The 15,901-nt window shown below is 45.8% G+C and overlaps 1 protein-coding gene across 2 annotated transcripts in view; it reads left to right on the forward strand.

Moving 5' to 3' along the window:
- NR1D2 (nuclear receptor subfamily 1 group D member 2) overlaps positions 1-15,901 on the forward strand; it is a 110,179-nt gene that overhangs the window by 40,685 nt on the left and 53,593 nt on the right. The gene's annotated exons all lie outside the window — the stretch shown is intronic.

Below are 15,901 nucleotides of genomic sequence, written 5' to 3' on the forward strand. Positions count from 1 at the left end.
ATATTTATATTTTTAACATGTTTTTTACGTGCATTGTTTCTGTAAAGTGAACACACTTGTTTTTCATATTCAAATGCCTTACATTCCTCGTTGACTGATCACGCGGATGTACAAGTCCTTAACGCTACTGTTGAAAGAGAGACATTCTGACCTTGCAATTTCAACCTTTACCTTGAATGTTTTGTACCATTTCTGGGTACTTGCTACAATTGTGTCCTACATAAATCAATGAGCTATGGCATAGGGAATCCTCTTTCACAACTTTATTTGGCACAAGTCGATGGAAAGTCAATGGAGAATCTTCTTTCACCCTCTTCTCCATACACCTCAATGGAGAATCTCCTTTCACTATCTTCTCAATACACCTCAATGGAGAATCTCCTTTCACCCTCTTCTCCATACAGCACAACGGAGAATCTCCTTTCACCCTCTTCTCCATACAGCACAACGGAGAATCTCCTTTCACCCTCTTCTCCATACATCTCAATGGAGAATCTCCTTTCACCCTCTTCTCCATACAGCTCAATGGAGAATCTCCTTTCACCCTCTTCTCCATACAGCTCAATGGAGAATCTCCTTTCACCTTCTTCTCCCTACAGTTCAATGGAGAATCTTCTTTCACCCTCCTCTCCATACAGCACAATGGAGAATCTTCTTTCACCCTCTTTTCCATACAACTCAACGGAGAATCTCCTTTCACCCTCTTCTCCATACAGCACAATGGAGAATCTCCTTTCACCCTCTTCTCCATACAACTCAACAGAGAATCTCCTTTCACCCTCTTCTCCAAACAACTCAACGGAGAATCTCATTTCACCCTCTTCTCCATACAACTCAACGGAGAATCTCCTTTCACCCTCTTCTCCATACAGCTCAGTGGAGAATCTCCTTTCACCCTCTTCTCCATACAGCTCAGTGGAGAATCTCCTTTCACCCTCTTCTCCATACAACTCAACGGAGAATCTCCTTTCACCCTCTTCTCCATACAGCTCAGTGGAGAATCTCCTTTCACCCTCTTCTCTATACAACTCAACGGAGAATCTCCTTTCACCCTCTTCTCTATACAACTCAACGGAGAATCTCCTTTCACCCTCTTCTCCATACAGCTCAGTGGAGAATCTCCTTTCACCCTCTTCTCTATACAACTCAATGGATACTCTCCTTTCACCCTCTTTTCCATAAAACTCGATAGAGACTCTCTTTCACACTCTACTTTTATAAGGGCAGTGAAGATCATCCCTTCACATTTCCCTACATATTATTCATTGGAGAATTGTCTTGAATCACTTCCTCATTCAAAAGGTGATGCAGCACTGTGTATGAGAGGCGACAACCCTCCTTTGTAACTTTATTTGAGTTTTATTGAAAGTTATTTAGTTACAGATGGAGTACCAGAACACACAATACAGTTTACAGATATTATCATAAAGACCTTGCTATGTGTCCTTCCTTGGTGTGTCCATACACTGCAGTAGCCAGTGGATAGCGTGACCTGGACGAATCATGATTTGAGAGTGCAGGTAGATCCATTATGATAGTCTTACAGCCGTGTACAGTGGACACAATGGGACCCATCTTATAACTTATTTCTGGCTGTCACAAACTGTGTTGTGTCTCATGCTGTAAGTGTGAGCTCTTTGGGCACCAGATGTCTGTGGACTTACTTTGAAGCGGTAATAACATTGTATAGCAGTCCGCAGCTTCATTACCATAAAATGCATCATGAAGTCACCCATCAACCTTGGGAATGGGACCTCTCACCCAAGCTCTGCAGACCTTGTGCTTAGATAGTAATAACAGTAGTGAAGCCAACCTCCCTTCCGAAACAAGGACCTCTAGTACATGCCGTAGTAGAGATATTAAAGAAGACAGCATTATTGTGTGCCTTGTGATGTCTTCTATTTGTGTATTTATTTTACTCCAGTAATGAATTGTCTCTGGACATCTCTTAGCAAGATGTAAGAAATCAAAGCAATCCATGTTACATCTATGGATTTATCAAGTAAGTGCAGTGAGCACCCTGTTAATACATTTGAAGTGTAAGATCTTGTTCCAATAATTCATGGAGATTAATTTTGTCTGGGTGCAGCACTATTTGTAAACTTATTGTACAAAACTATACTAGATGCTGCAGCACGTCTTACTTAGTGCCGCCTGAAAAAATATGATTCCTACAACCCCCTTCGTGATGGTACTCCATTGCTCCCCTTGCTGGCCCATGCCATCTTCAAAGTCAGCTGCATCCATTATTTACAAAGCTGTCACAACCAGCACTCCTGCTTCTCTTACAGACAACCTCACTGTAAGAAATGGGGACCTCTAGTTGGCAGCGGTAGGTACCTTTGTCTAAATAGGGACCCTTGCTTCTAGTCACTGTAAGGGGATACACATTTTAGATAATCCCTGCTCACCCCCTTAGTAGCTTGGCATGAGCAGACAGGCTTATCCCAAAGGCAATGCGCAAATTATTTGTATCAACACTCACAGTAACACAATGAAAACAGCACAAATGAACACCACACCAGTTTAGAAAAATAAAGTATCTTTATCTACACTAAGCAAGACAAAAACGACAAAAATTCAACATACACAGTTAAAAATATGACTTTCAAAAAGTTTCAAGATCTTGTACCTTAGAAAACTATGGATGCGTGACTTTTCACCAGAGTACCTGTAGATGCGTCAAAGTTCACAAGCCAAACTTCCGCAGCATCGGAAAACAAAGAGATGCGACACTCCTGAGACCTTGGGGAGGCGATGCGACAGTCCTGCTGCACTCAGAGGAAGGGTTGCGTTGAATCCGGTCTATACAGGGAGTGATGCGTCGATTCTTCGTGACTGTTCCGGTCCGCGGGTGATGCGCCGGAAGAACTTGCCGCATAGGTATGATGCGTGGAAATCCGGGATGCGTCGGCGATCGATGCGGCGGCGCTGCGTAGGTCCTCTTCAGCCGCGATCCCTCGATGCGTCGATTTCTGTAGTTCTTTGAGTTTCTTCTTGTTTCCAGCTCACAGACAGCAGCAACAACCTCCAAAGGCCCAAAACTGGCACAGGCACCTCTTGGCAGGTCAGAACTCACAGCAGGAGAGTTCAGGGGAGCTGGGGTGAAGTCTTTGTGTCCCTGAGACTTCAGAACAAGAGGCCAGCACACTTCAGGCCCTTGGAGATCTCCTTCAAGCAGGGGACACAGCAAACAGCAACGTCCTTCTCCTTTCCTTGGCAGAAACAGCAACTGCAGACCAACCCAGACACACATCAAGGGCAGCAATTCTCTGGAGTCTCTCCAGCTCTTCTCCTCGGCAAAGGTTCCTCTTGAATTCCAGGAATGATCTTAAGTTCAGGGGTTTTAGGTCTTAAGCTGTTACCCCAAATTGTCTTTGTTCTCTTTGTGCAGGGGGATCCGAGCCCAGTTCAAACCAGTTCTGGGGGCACCCTGCAAGTGCACAACAATATCCATTGTCAGTGTGAGCCTTGGCTCCAGACACACCACAGGGGGGCAGAGCCAGCATTGTGGAAGGCAGACACAGCCCTATGCAGGTACAGGGGCTCCTCCTACCTCTCCAAATGCAGATCAGACCTATTCAGCCTCGTGCTGACTCATCCAGACTCCAGGAGCCACTGCACCTCCCTAGCCCCTGTCACTCCAAAGCGAGAAGGTCAATCCACAAACAGGCAGAGGCACACATGATGGTTGAACAAGAAAAGAGCCACTTTCTAAAAGTGGTATTTTCAAACACACAATTTAAAAACCATCTTTACTAAAACATGTGTTATTAAATCCTGATTTCAGGGATACCAAACTCCATTTTTACATCTTATCCCTCTGGGAAGATATGCTTGTAAAATGTTACAAAGCATTCCTCATTCTGTCCTATGGGGCAAGATAGCCTTTCAATAGTGAAAAACGAAATTGGCAGTATTTCACTATCAGGACTTGTTACACACACCAGTCAGTACATGTCCTATTTTTCACAAGCACTGCACCCTGCCCAGGAGGGTACCTTGGGGCTACCATAGGGGTGTCCAATGTGTAAGAGAAAGGAAGGGTAGGGCCTGGCAAGAGGGTGCACTTGCCAAGTCGACATGGCAGTTAACAAACTGCACACAGGCTCCGTGGTGGCAAGCCTGAGACATCTTTTCAGAGCTACTCATGTGGGTGGCACAATCACTGCTGTGGGCCCACTAGTAGCATTTGATTTACCAGCCCTGGCACACTCAGTGCACATTACTAGGGACCTACTGGTAAATCAAATATTCCCATCATGGATAACCAATCACAATAACAATTTACACAGAAAGCATATGCACTTTAGCACTGATCAGCAGTGGTAAAGTGCTCAGTGTCCTTTAGCCAACAAACATAGTTCAGAAAAAAAAAGAGGAAGAAGCAAAATGTTTGGGGATAACACTGCAAAAGGGCCATTTGCAACACTCACCATCTCTGGTGGATCTCGGCACACTTGCAGCCAGAACACCATCAGACTACAGACTAACAAAGATAAAAAAAAGTAAAATATCAGTCCTTTTCTGTATAGGCACCCAGGATCTGAAACAACATCCTCTTGTCAGTCAGGACTGCTCCAATGCTACTCCAGTTTGGGAAAGAGTTGAAGACTCTCCTCTTTAAAGATCACTACATCACAATGCATTAAGCATCCTCAACTCAGCTTCCTTTCCTCTTAATCGTTGACTTCAGGCCGGTCTTTGACCATTTACAGCGCTCTGCTGCCTGCTGGATAGGTTTGGACTATAGAAATGCCATATACATATAAACGTACATTCCAGGGTCTTTTCCCATAATCTTTGGGCCAGATCAATGCAATTCCCCATCTAGGACCTACACATCTTATAAAGTAGGGACACTGCATCCTTTTTTCTGTCCAATGTCCAAAGCATTGTTAAAGGAGTGTACTTCAGTGGTTCATCTGGGAAGGAAGGGAATACTGCCTCGGCTGCCAGCCGAGGTCAGAAGTATGTAAAGATTTCTATCGGGCTGGTTATGCTTTAGCCTTCTGGTCATCGAGTGTTATGTATTATTTACAAAAAGTTTTACAAATATCTAAAAATAGTTGATTAAGGATCTCGATTTCTTTTCCCGCCCCCTCACATGGTCGGTGGAAGTGGTGGATTCTCTATCATTGTAACATCCTGGAAGTATAATATCTCTTGTCCATTCTTATGAGCTAGTGTCCTCAAGGCTCAAAGAGTACAATGAATATTGTACATTACCTGGATTGGCTTGGGAATCCTAGAGCAAACCACTGTAACAAGGGGGCACATCTCCGACTGGTCTTTCACAATTACAAGGTGGGGCGAATGTTCTGCTGATTCTAGCTAATATATGGTATATGAGGCCGACAAGATAAAATAATAAGTCAAAAGGTTTGGGTGCCCATATGCCACAACCCTTCACCAGAGGTAGTGTGAGAGTCTCCAATCTAACTCTGGGTTGCTTGCCAGCCCATATCAGGTTGGTCGCTAGAGATTGGACAGCACGAAAATATTTAAGAAAAAAGGTGAGAAACTTAGGGAGTAATACCATTTTAATAGTATCTCTATGCAAAGCTATCAAAAGCGGAGGTTTGAGCCAATTTTCAGTTTGGAGTTTTAATTTGTCAATAACTGGACTGTAATCGTCACGTATTAGGCTGTTGTTGTTGCAGCAAAAATGTTTGCCCAAATATGTAACTGAGGAATCATTCCACTCTAGTGGGTATTCAAGGATTGATTTGGTTGATATAGAACTAAGTGGAAAGAGCTTGCGTTTGTCTTGATTGGATTGATACAGAGACCTGAGTAGGCTCTAAATCATACTTACTGATGAACACTTATACTTATACTTATAATATTACTACTTATACGTCTATTCTCCAACTGTGCTGCTCAGTTATGGAATAAACTTCCTGTTGCCCTACGTCTTCAGCCAGATTTCTCCTCTTTCAGGAAAGCCCTGAAGTTTCGGCTATTCAATCTTTAGTAGCTACCAATTCCCACCTTTGTCATATTTTTCACACTTTAGCGCCAAGACGCCTTTGGCATTCGAGCGCTTAATAAGCTCCTTTATACTTGTACTTCTAACAGTACATTCCTCACCTTAAGAAAATCCCCAGGCACCAGAGTGGATCCAGAAGATGTAGCAGCATGACTCCTGCTTGCTTGTAGCATCATGCGGCTCTGCACTGACTTCATTCCATCTCAAGAGTGATGAACGAAGTCTCACATAAGCGTTATCCGTGTACTCTGATGTCAGTTCCTTTCTGCACCTTTGTACATGAATGTGGAGCTCACTCTCAGCTTTTCTCTCACCTTTTACAAGTTTTTTCTCAAGGTTTAAGGCTTGTAGGAGCTGTCGCAAACAGATGTCTGTGACAGGTGTCCACGAAGTCTGCCTCTGGATTTTGGGTTTGACGCATGACTTCAAGTTATGTGAGGCGTATGCCCTCATGAACTTGAAAGCGATCTGGTAATGTGAAGCGAAGCTGTTCGTCGCCAAACACTGAAACAAACCTCGAATGTACATTTTGAAGTTGAGGGAGCAGACCTTTTAAGGACATTCTACAACATGTCATCTTTGCGGTCCAAGTCTTCTGGTACTTTGAAGTCAACATGCAAGCAGAAAGAGACAAAGTGGGTCCCAGATTTGCCTTCCCAACCTGAGAAGTTATGAGGACATCAGGGTGCCTTGAAGTCTCACTCTTGGTCACCCAACAAAGGGCTGCTTCCACAGCTGATCCCGAGGCATTCCGAGCTCCCAGTGCCATCAACAACATCACAACAAATGGAGGCATTTAGAAAGGCCATGTTGCAAATTTTCAGCACCCTTCCGGCTCCCTTTGGCATTCCCTTGGGCCTCGAAGATCAACAGAGGCCTCCAGTCCTGATTCCACAGACTGGTCGGCTCTTTGCACCATCTATGCATCCAGATCCCGCTATGGGTTACTTTCCAATGCGGGAGCAAAGTTCCCATGTGGCACCAAGATCCGCACCAGTCCCTGTGACATTGATGATGGCACTGATTGCGCCAGAGGATTACTCAGTTCCTAATGTCCTCTCTGACCCCGAGCCAAATCAACCTTGTCCTCGACGGTGGTTGCGTATTGACGCCAAACCAACGCACCGACCTTAGTCCATCGTGATACAGATAGAGCCACGCCTTTATCTCAGACTGAAACCCAGTGTTCCAACAGCTTTTTGGTTCAGACTCTGGCTAGTACCATCCTGCCTTTGAGCATGATTATGGTGATGAGAGGGAGTATGTGCGCCACAATTATGAGAATGACGATTTATATCTGGACTTCCAAGATGCCAGTGGGTTGCACACTTCCCAGGACACTGGGTTGTGTTCTCTCCCTGGACCAGCAACAGAGATTGGCTCCTTACCTCTGGTAACGAGATGCATGGTGGAGGTTTTAGACTTGTAATTACCCACTATGGAGGTCTAAACCAAATGTCTCACAGAAGTTTTAAAAGCTGGACAAGTGTCATTGGAGTTTAATGAGGCCCTGATTGACACTCTTTTAGGCACCTCGTCTAATCCCTGTTCCTGCCCGCTGGCAAACAGGTACATTAACAGATGCAACTGGGTGATGCTAGGCCACATTGATTTTCTAATACAGCACCCTATGCCAGGGGATTGGTTGGTTGAAGCTGCCACCAGTAAGATAAGCCAGAATTCTTTCCCCATGTCTTCTAATGACAAAGCTACTTGAAACCTTTGGGCAGAGGATGTTTTCCTAGGGCATCCCAGCCCTCTGGTCAGTCAATGCCAGCTGCTTGGAAGGTTTATCCATGCTTTGTGGGACAAAGTTTGGGAGATCCTGCTGGCAGTTCCTGAGGAATTTTGGCTCAAACCATCCAAGATGGTCAGGGCACAATGAAAATACATTTTCCGATCTCTAGTGGACACTACTGACTGCTATGGCAGAGCAGTTAGTACTAGTGTGGTGCTTCGGCGGCAGGCTTGCATGCGATCCACATGCTTCTTCAGGGAAGTCTTTTTAATGGTCATGCAATTTGTTGTGTCTCACCTGTTTGGTAAGCAGACCGATTTGGCGTTGGAAAGCTTCAAAGAAAGTCAATCCAACACATATTCCCAAGGCCTTTCTACCCCCTCAAGACAGTATCCTCACCAGTCTCCCCCCTTTTAAGGCTATTTCAGAAGATTGATGTACCACCCACGCCAAGGCCTACTGCCCTCGCACGAAGGCATTGTCAAGACATCTGGGGCTACAAACTTTGCAGTCCCCTGCCCCTCCGGCATCTGCGTTCAAGCTGCTTTAATTTGCCATTAGTGGCTCATTACCACCCTGTGGGAGGCAGGATCAGGTACTTCGTTCAGGGATAGCAAAATATATTAACTGACATGTGGATCCTCCAGTTCGTCCAACTAGTCTATGCCCTGCCATTCTTTTTGGACCTCCTGCACCTCCCACTCACAACTAAACAACTGTCAGAGGAGCATTTGTCCAACTTGGTCCAACAAATGCTGCTCGTTTTGCCAGCAGAGCCATAGAGAGGGTTCCAGGCCAGGAAATACGGTCTGGCTTCTTCTTCTATTACTTCCTTGTGCCTAATAAAGACAGAGGCCCTCGTCGCATTTTAGATCTCTGCCCTCTAAATGCCTTTTTGTTTGAAGGACAAATTCAAAATGCTCAAGCTGGCCTAGGTTTTATATCTGCCCTGAATCCAGGCAACTGGATGGTGCCTTTGGACTTGCGGGATGCTTACTTTCAGGTACCTTTCCTGGAGTCCCACAAATGATACTTGCTGTTCAAGGTGGGCCTGGCGCATTTTAAATATACTGTTCTCCCTTTTGGCCTCACCTGTTCCTAGCCCACCTTTGGAGGTTGGGGATGACAGTATTCCCCTTTCTCTGCGCCTGGCTGTTAAAGGCTAGCTCACTACAATTAGTCGTACACCACCTTGAGATGATGAGATACCTCTTGACATCGTTGTGTTCACAATTGATGTGCCAAAACCATGCCTGACTTCCTCGTCCCTTCACTACATGTCCAGGACATTTGGGCTATGTTCCTAATATTTCAGCCCCATTCCTGGGTCTTGGTAAAAGTGACTGTGAGGCTTCAGGGCTTCTTGGCATCCTGCTAGTTAATTATGCCAGGCGGCATATGCAGGCTCTTCACTGTAAGCTGAAATCTCAGTGGGACTGGCACCCGGGGAGCCTATCAAATTCCATCCAAATTTCGGAGGAGATTGCGAAGGATCTGCAGTGGTGACTGAACCACAATTGGACCTCTGGCAGACCCGTCTAAACCAGAGCTGATGGTGGTAATCAATGCATCACTGCTGGGATGGGGAGTTCATCTGGGAGAGGTGGAGATGGTCCGTGGTCTCCTCTTGTTTCCTCACTCTCCGCACCATCCGCTCTGTTTCCCGCTTCTTTTCCCCTCAGGCACTCAAGATCATCATGGCCGCCCTGGTGATATCAAAGCTGGATTATGCCAACGCCCTCTATCATGGCATTCCAGCTTACAGCCTGCGAAGACTTCAGTCGATCCAGAACCAGGCGGCCCGGCTGGTTTACGGCCTCCCACACTATCACCATTCCACCCCCCTTCTCAGGGAGCTTCACTGGCTTCCCGTAAAAGAACGCTCCCTTTTTAAGACGGGCTGCATGGTCTTCCAGGCCCGCCAAGGCACTGCCCCCGCCTTTATCTCTTCTTTAATAAAACCCTATGTTCCCACAAGAGAGCTCCGGTCTTCCTCTAAGTCCCTTCTTCAGATCCCCCGCTTCACACGTAAAAAGTGGGGTGGGGCCAACTTCTCCACCTTGGCTCCAACATTCTGGAACTCCCTTCCTGATCATCTCCGTTCTGCTACCCAGTACCTCTCTTTTCGCAAAGATTTAAAAACCTTCCTCTTCAATCAGGCTTTCCCCGCTTAGCTCTTCATTCTTATCACTCTTGTCTTTTCCCTCAGTTGCCGATCCTGCCTACTAGCGCCAAGAAACCGCATGGTGTACGCTGCGCTTTACAAATGTTTTAAATTAGAAATTAGAAATTAGTGGAGATCAGGAGACCCGTCTCTGCATGAACCTTTTGGTGTTGCGGGTCTATCGCCTGGGGCTTAAGGGCTTTCTACTGTCCATCAAGAGAGGCTGGTATAGGTTCTCACAGACACCACCACCATGTGATTCTGTAACAAGCAAGGTGGGTGGGGTCCTGGGTCCTTTTACAGGTGGTGCTTTTCCTCTGGAGCTGGCTGGAGTGAGAGGGCATTACCCTGGTCGTGAACTACCTGGAGGGATCTTTAAACGCCAGGGCAGGCAAGCTTAGTTTTCAGTGGCAGGCGGATCACGAATGGTGGCTGCACTTCAAGGTGGCAAAGGGTATCTCCCAGCAATAGTGAGAAACCAGAACTTTTCACTCCTGAAGAGAACGTGCAATGTCTTACATTTTGCGCTCTGGAGGTTTCAAGATGGCTCTCTGTTGGAGATGCATTCCAGCTAGATTGAAGGATGGGACTCCTGTGCTCCTTTCTGCTGCTACCGCTCCTGCCATGAGTTATGAAGACCGTGAAGAGCATGTTACCTGGAACTTCTGGACATGAACATTGTCCTCTTATCAGGCTACCACCTGCTGCAGTAGCAGGGCAGGGTCCTGTACCCGAATCAGCACAATCTGCACCTCCTTCTGTGGAGATTGAGCAGCAGCAGTTGACAACATTTGATCTTCCTCCCGAAGTTGTGGATGTCATCCTGGCTGCCAGGCGTCCTTCTGCATAGTCTGTATATGCTGGACACTGAAGCAAGTTTTAACCTGGTGTCGCACCAGCAATGACCCATTGCAGGGCAAACTCTTGGATGTCCTATTGTTTTTCTTATCTTTGTCCCTGGAAGGACTTGCATTGGGCACCATTAAAGGTTACCTGTCGGCCCTTTCAGCGTCGTTACCTTTACCGGACCAACAGTCCTGGTTCAATTCTCTCATTGTGAAGAGATTTTTGAAAGGATTTAATTATGTATTTCCTTCAAAACCCTCCGTGATGCCACATTGAGATCTTAATTTAATTTTGACTTTCTTCATGTGCATTGCATTTAAATCCTTGCCCACCTGCACATTTGTCATTTGACTTTGAAGACCATGTTTCTGGTTGCTGGGGCAAGTTCCAGTGCCACGGGCAAGTGATCTGACAAGGTACCAGCCTATATTCAATGTCCATCATCCAATAGGTCAAGTGCTCACTGACCAGCCAGTAACCTAGCGATAGATAGCTGTCATGCACCGAAAGAGAAATATGAGTACGCCACATTGGAACCTTACTTATGCCTCCATGCATCTCTTAAAGTAATATACCCCACTTGGAGGAAAAGGATAGCTGTACGTAACGCAGGTGATCAGAGGTGAGGAGATGCTAGTTTTCGAAAAGCACTTTGAGGCTTTGTCAGGGGTAGTAAGTACTATATAAATGCAATTGCAGTTCTCCACATCAAAATCACCCTGCACAGTATCGATGGAGAGCCATGTTGCTCCACTAGGGCTGTAAGTTGCATAAACATTTGCTGTGATTCAACTTTCGGGGCATATAGATTTCCTAGTGGACACCGGTTCTCACATATGTCCCCTGTGAGGATCGGTACCCTCCCTGCAGGGTTGGAGGATGCACTCTTCAAATTGAACTCTGCTGATTTTCTAATTAGGATTACCGCCAATCTTGAAAAAGAGCTAAAGGAGGTAAAAGGCTGGTCGCCATCTGGTCACAAAGGAGGACTGTCGTCCAGGCGAGTCTCCGGCAGTAGTACCACATATGCCTTTAGCCCACCTGGATAAGGTAGGATGAGCCGGGCATTCTTAACAGTTATTCAGCCCACATATATTCCATCTGGAACATCTTAGATTGGTGTGGTTTTCTTACATACATAATCGATATCTTGATGTGGACGTCAAACGAAAGCAATCGCATCTGTCGAACTTAGGAAAAAGATGATGAGCACTAGGGAATAACGCAAAGTAACTTTGCAGCACCTTTCTCACACTGTTTTCCCAACTATCAGTGTAGCATCCTCAAAAACATTAGCCTTCCAATTATTAGGTGGCATATTCAAGGATGCATAAACCACCACTAGCCACCTGCATAGATCCACATTTAGTGAATATTTCTTAAGTAATCAATCAATTAATCAATCAATCTTGTATAGAGCAACTTGTCGGCGGGGGGGGGGGGTCACCAGGAGCTGGGGTTCTGTGAGCCTTGATCGAAAAGCTATATCTTGAGCGTCTTCCTGAAGTCTTCCACCTTCGGGGCGGTTCGCGGGTGGAGGGGGAGGCCGTTCCAGGACTTGGAGGTGAGGTAGGAGAAGGAGCGACCTCCGCAGTGGCTCCAATGGATGCGGTGGATGCGTGCCGAGGCCAGGAAGGCAGGGCTGAGCTCCCTGGTAGGTCTGTGGAGCCTCAAGCGGTGGTTGATGTAGGAGTGTTTGGAGTTGGGGAGGGCCTTGTAGGCGTGTGTCAGGAGTTTGAAGAAGCACCTTTTCTGGACGGGGAGCCAGTGTAGGGTTTTGAGGTGGAGGTTGGCGCTGGTTCTTCTGGCAAGGTTGAGGATGAGTCTTGCTGCGGTGTTCGGGACAGTTTGTAGAAGGTTGAGGAGCTGTTTAGTGGCTCCGGCATAGAGTGTGTTGCCGTAGTCAAGACGGCTGGATAAGAGGGCTTGAAGGTGAAACCCCTACGGGACAATATGAAGGCAAGTATATTTATTGCCCCAACATACACAATTTTGGATGCTTAATCGCTTGCATATACAGGATAATATTATCCACTGCATAACCCAGGGAGGTGTCATTGTATTACCCTAATGAAAGCCCCGGACCTGATTAGGCCTTAGAGTAGAGTTGAAACATGTCTGTATAACGCAGGGTCATAGGACCATTAAATCCTCAATGCCTACAAACGTATATAACTTTTAGCTTTCCCCATCTTCTCTGACAATTAAGGGATACCTTGAAGAAGCTGAGGGATTTTTAATCTTTAGCTAAGCCCCCTGGTCATTTTTCTCTATCAGAGCTCCCTGGAAGACGGTTGAGCCCACCCTGACCTTTAGGAGTCAGTGTGAACCCGATGATGAACCATGACACTACTAGAGTGTGTGAGGGATATTTTGTCCTTGCCTGCACTGAAAAGCACTGAGCCACTGTGGATACCTCATGTAACCACCCTCCTCCCCCTTTTCTCTTTCCCCGTCTATAAGTGGTCACACCCGAGATACTAGGTGGGATATTTGTAAGTTTGAATGGATATGTACTAGGGAGGACGTATTCCCCCAAAATCCCTTTCAACTGTGAAGGGACCTCTCTACCATTTGGCTCTGAAAACGTTCTACCTGCTCAGATCTAATTTGTAAACACATTAATGAAGTCACCTAGCACATCTTCCCAATCCAAGATGGCGGGGCGATCACACCACACAACACAAATGCCCCAAATATGCAATCCCTTGTTGACTGTATCTTTGCATTTGACCTTGTCCAGCAGTCTACTGCCTTTCAGGCAGGTTCTTGCGCTATAAATACCATATTTATGAATACGTAAACACAGCTTGTTTGTGAAAACCTACACCTCATCATGATGTACTGTTTTCAGGATTTTCCAGTGGCGTCACCCTCAGTGACTCGGTTTTGCTGTCTGCACTGTTCTTCCAGCCTACTCAAATTCCCACATTAACTCTGGATGGGCAGGGTACTTTTTAGACTGTTGAAGCATGGCCATGTCACCCAGTCTCTAGTGGGGCTCCATCCTGTCTATTGGTTCGCGTCTAGACAGGCTGGAGCTCAAAATTCTCTGTACTGTACATGGTGGACTCGGGGACAGCAGTCCCTTCTATTTCAATTTCACTTTGAGAAGAATTTAGTCTTTGACAGGCTTGAGATCTTGTAAAAAGCTCAGAGGGACTATGAGCTCTTAATAGCAAAAAGGCATATGCAGGATGGCCTTTAGCCTGCTCAGGAGTAAGGTTCTGGAAGGCTCTGTCTACATCACTTCAGGCTAGGGGAAAACATAGGATTAAGGGAGAACTCAAGACAGTGATCTTCAGACAAGCATCACTGTTCCAATAGGAAGGAAGGTTGTGTCTTGATTGAGGCCTGCATTCTCAAACAGCTTTTGATGTGCTTAGGGGAAGCCAATCAAATACCTATTGAAAGCACGTAGATAGAGGAGGACAGAAAGAGGCCTTAGTTTTCTGCTAACTTCAAAAAGAAGAATCTCTTTAAAAAGTCTCAAAAACCTTCTTTAAATTGGATGAACTGGTGATAAAACTTGGTTCTCTAATATATTTTGTATGAATGTTCTTTAAATTGAATGCACTGGTGCACACACTTAGGTTTCTGTTATAGTTTGTAGTAAAATGTCCCCTTAATAAGCACTCTCTCAGAATACTGTTTCACAGTGATTTTAATGGTTAAAGGAATATCTCTCTTAATGTCCTAATACAAAAGCAGGCTATTGATGACCCAGGTAAGAAAAGTCGAATTAAAATATTTCCATATCAAGAGATCTGTTACGCTACACTAGACAGAATACCATCTTCTGGATGTATTGAGAAGAAAATGGGGAAAAGTAATGCTCCTCTTCAGAAGAAAGGCTGCCTGAAAAATTAATCCTCAATTTGAGATAAGATTATATTCTGAAATGTTGCCTGGAATTATGGAAGTGTGAAAAATGTCATAACCACATCTGTATGTCTCCTGGTTCTTTGGTGAAGGCTGTAAGCGCTGGTTGGCATGGGAACACATATCTAATGCTGCCTTTGAATAGAATGCTAGTTGCATTGAAGAAGCAGGAACACTAGATTATGAGCTTATCCTGAGACCTGCCTCATGCCTGTGGACAAGGGGGATGCGGGGTGTAGTGGGGGGGACTAAGAACAGCTCACGCTTCCTTGTCTGGGTAACCGAGTAGCTCTTTAGCATCAGTAATGTAGGCAGCACTTCTATAGGAGCAGCAGGTCATTCCAGCGACAATAAATGTGGTACAATGAAGCATGGTGTTTGGAAAATACTTGTACACGTGTATATTCTTCCACAGTACACGGGTCAAATTGAATGTTATCACCATAGTACAACTATCTAATGTGAGAAAAACTGTCACTAACTCAAAGATTACATATTGTAGTGAGTTTACAGAGGGAAACAGTTATGTTCATACACACAGGACTATTTAATGTGGTTTTATTTTACCTCATAGGTTTAACTTCTTGTATCCTGGTTCTTTTTAAATACTTTTGTGTATAACTACAACACATAGAACACAGCACGACATAAATTATGTATGCTATCTGCAGAGAGTAATATGCTATTTATTATCAATACCATTGTTGAGGGAGGGGAGGGCCAGTGTCTTAATTTTGCAGGCTTCACCATGGCCACCTCAGCACTTACCCTGTTGCAGCCTGTAAGCTACCCCCCATTACACTGTGTTTGCCCCTGGAGTCTAGACTCCCCCTTCCCACTGTGCTTGCCCCTGGAGTCTAGACCCCCCCTTCCCACTGTGCTTGCCCCTGGAGTCTAAACCCCCCCATCCCACTGTGTTTGCCCCTTGAGTCTAGACCCCCCATCCCACTGCGTTTGCCCCTTGAGTCTAGACCCCCCCATCCCACTGTGTTTGCCACTTGAGTCTGACTCATTCCCTGTGTTTGTCCCTGGAATTTGACTCATCCCACTGTGTTGCCCCTGGAGTCTAGACCCCCCCCCATCCCACTGTGTTTACCCCTGGAGTCTGACTCATCCCACTGTGTTTGCCCCTGGAGTCTGACTCATTCCACTGTGTCTGCCCCTGGAGTCTGACTCATCCAACTGTGTTGCCCCTGGAGTCTAGACCCCCCCCCCCCATCCCATTGTGTTTGCACCTGGAGTCTGACTCATCCCACTGTGTTTGCCCCTGGAGTCTGAC

This window comes from Triturus cristatus, chromosome 10 (assembly GCF_964204655.1).
Source record: "Triturus cristatus chromosome 10, aTriCri1.1, whole genome shotgun sequence".
NCBI lineage: Eukaryota > Metazoa > Chordata > Amphibia > Caudata > Salamandridae > Triturus > Triturus cristatus.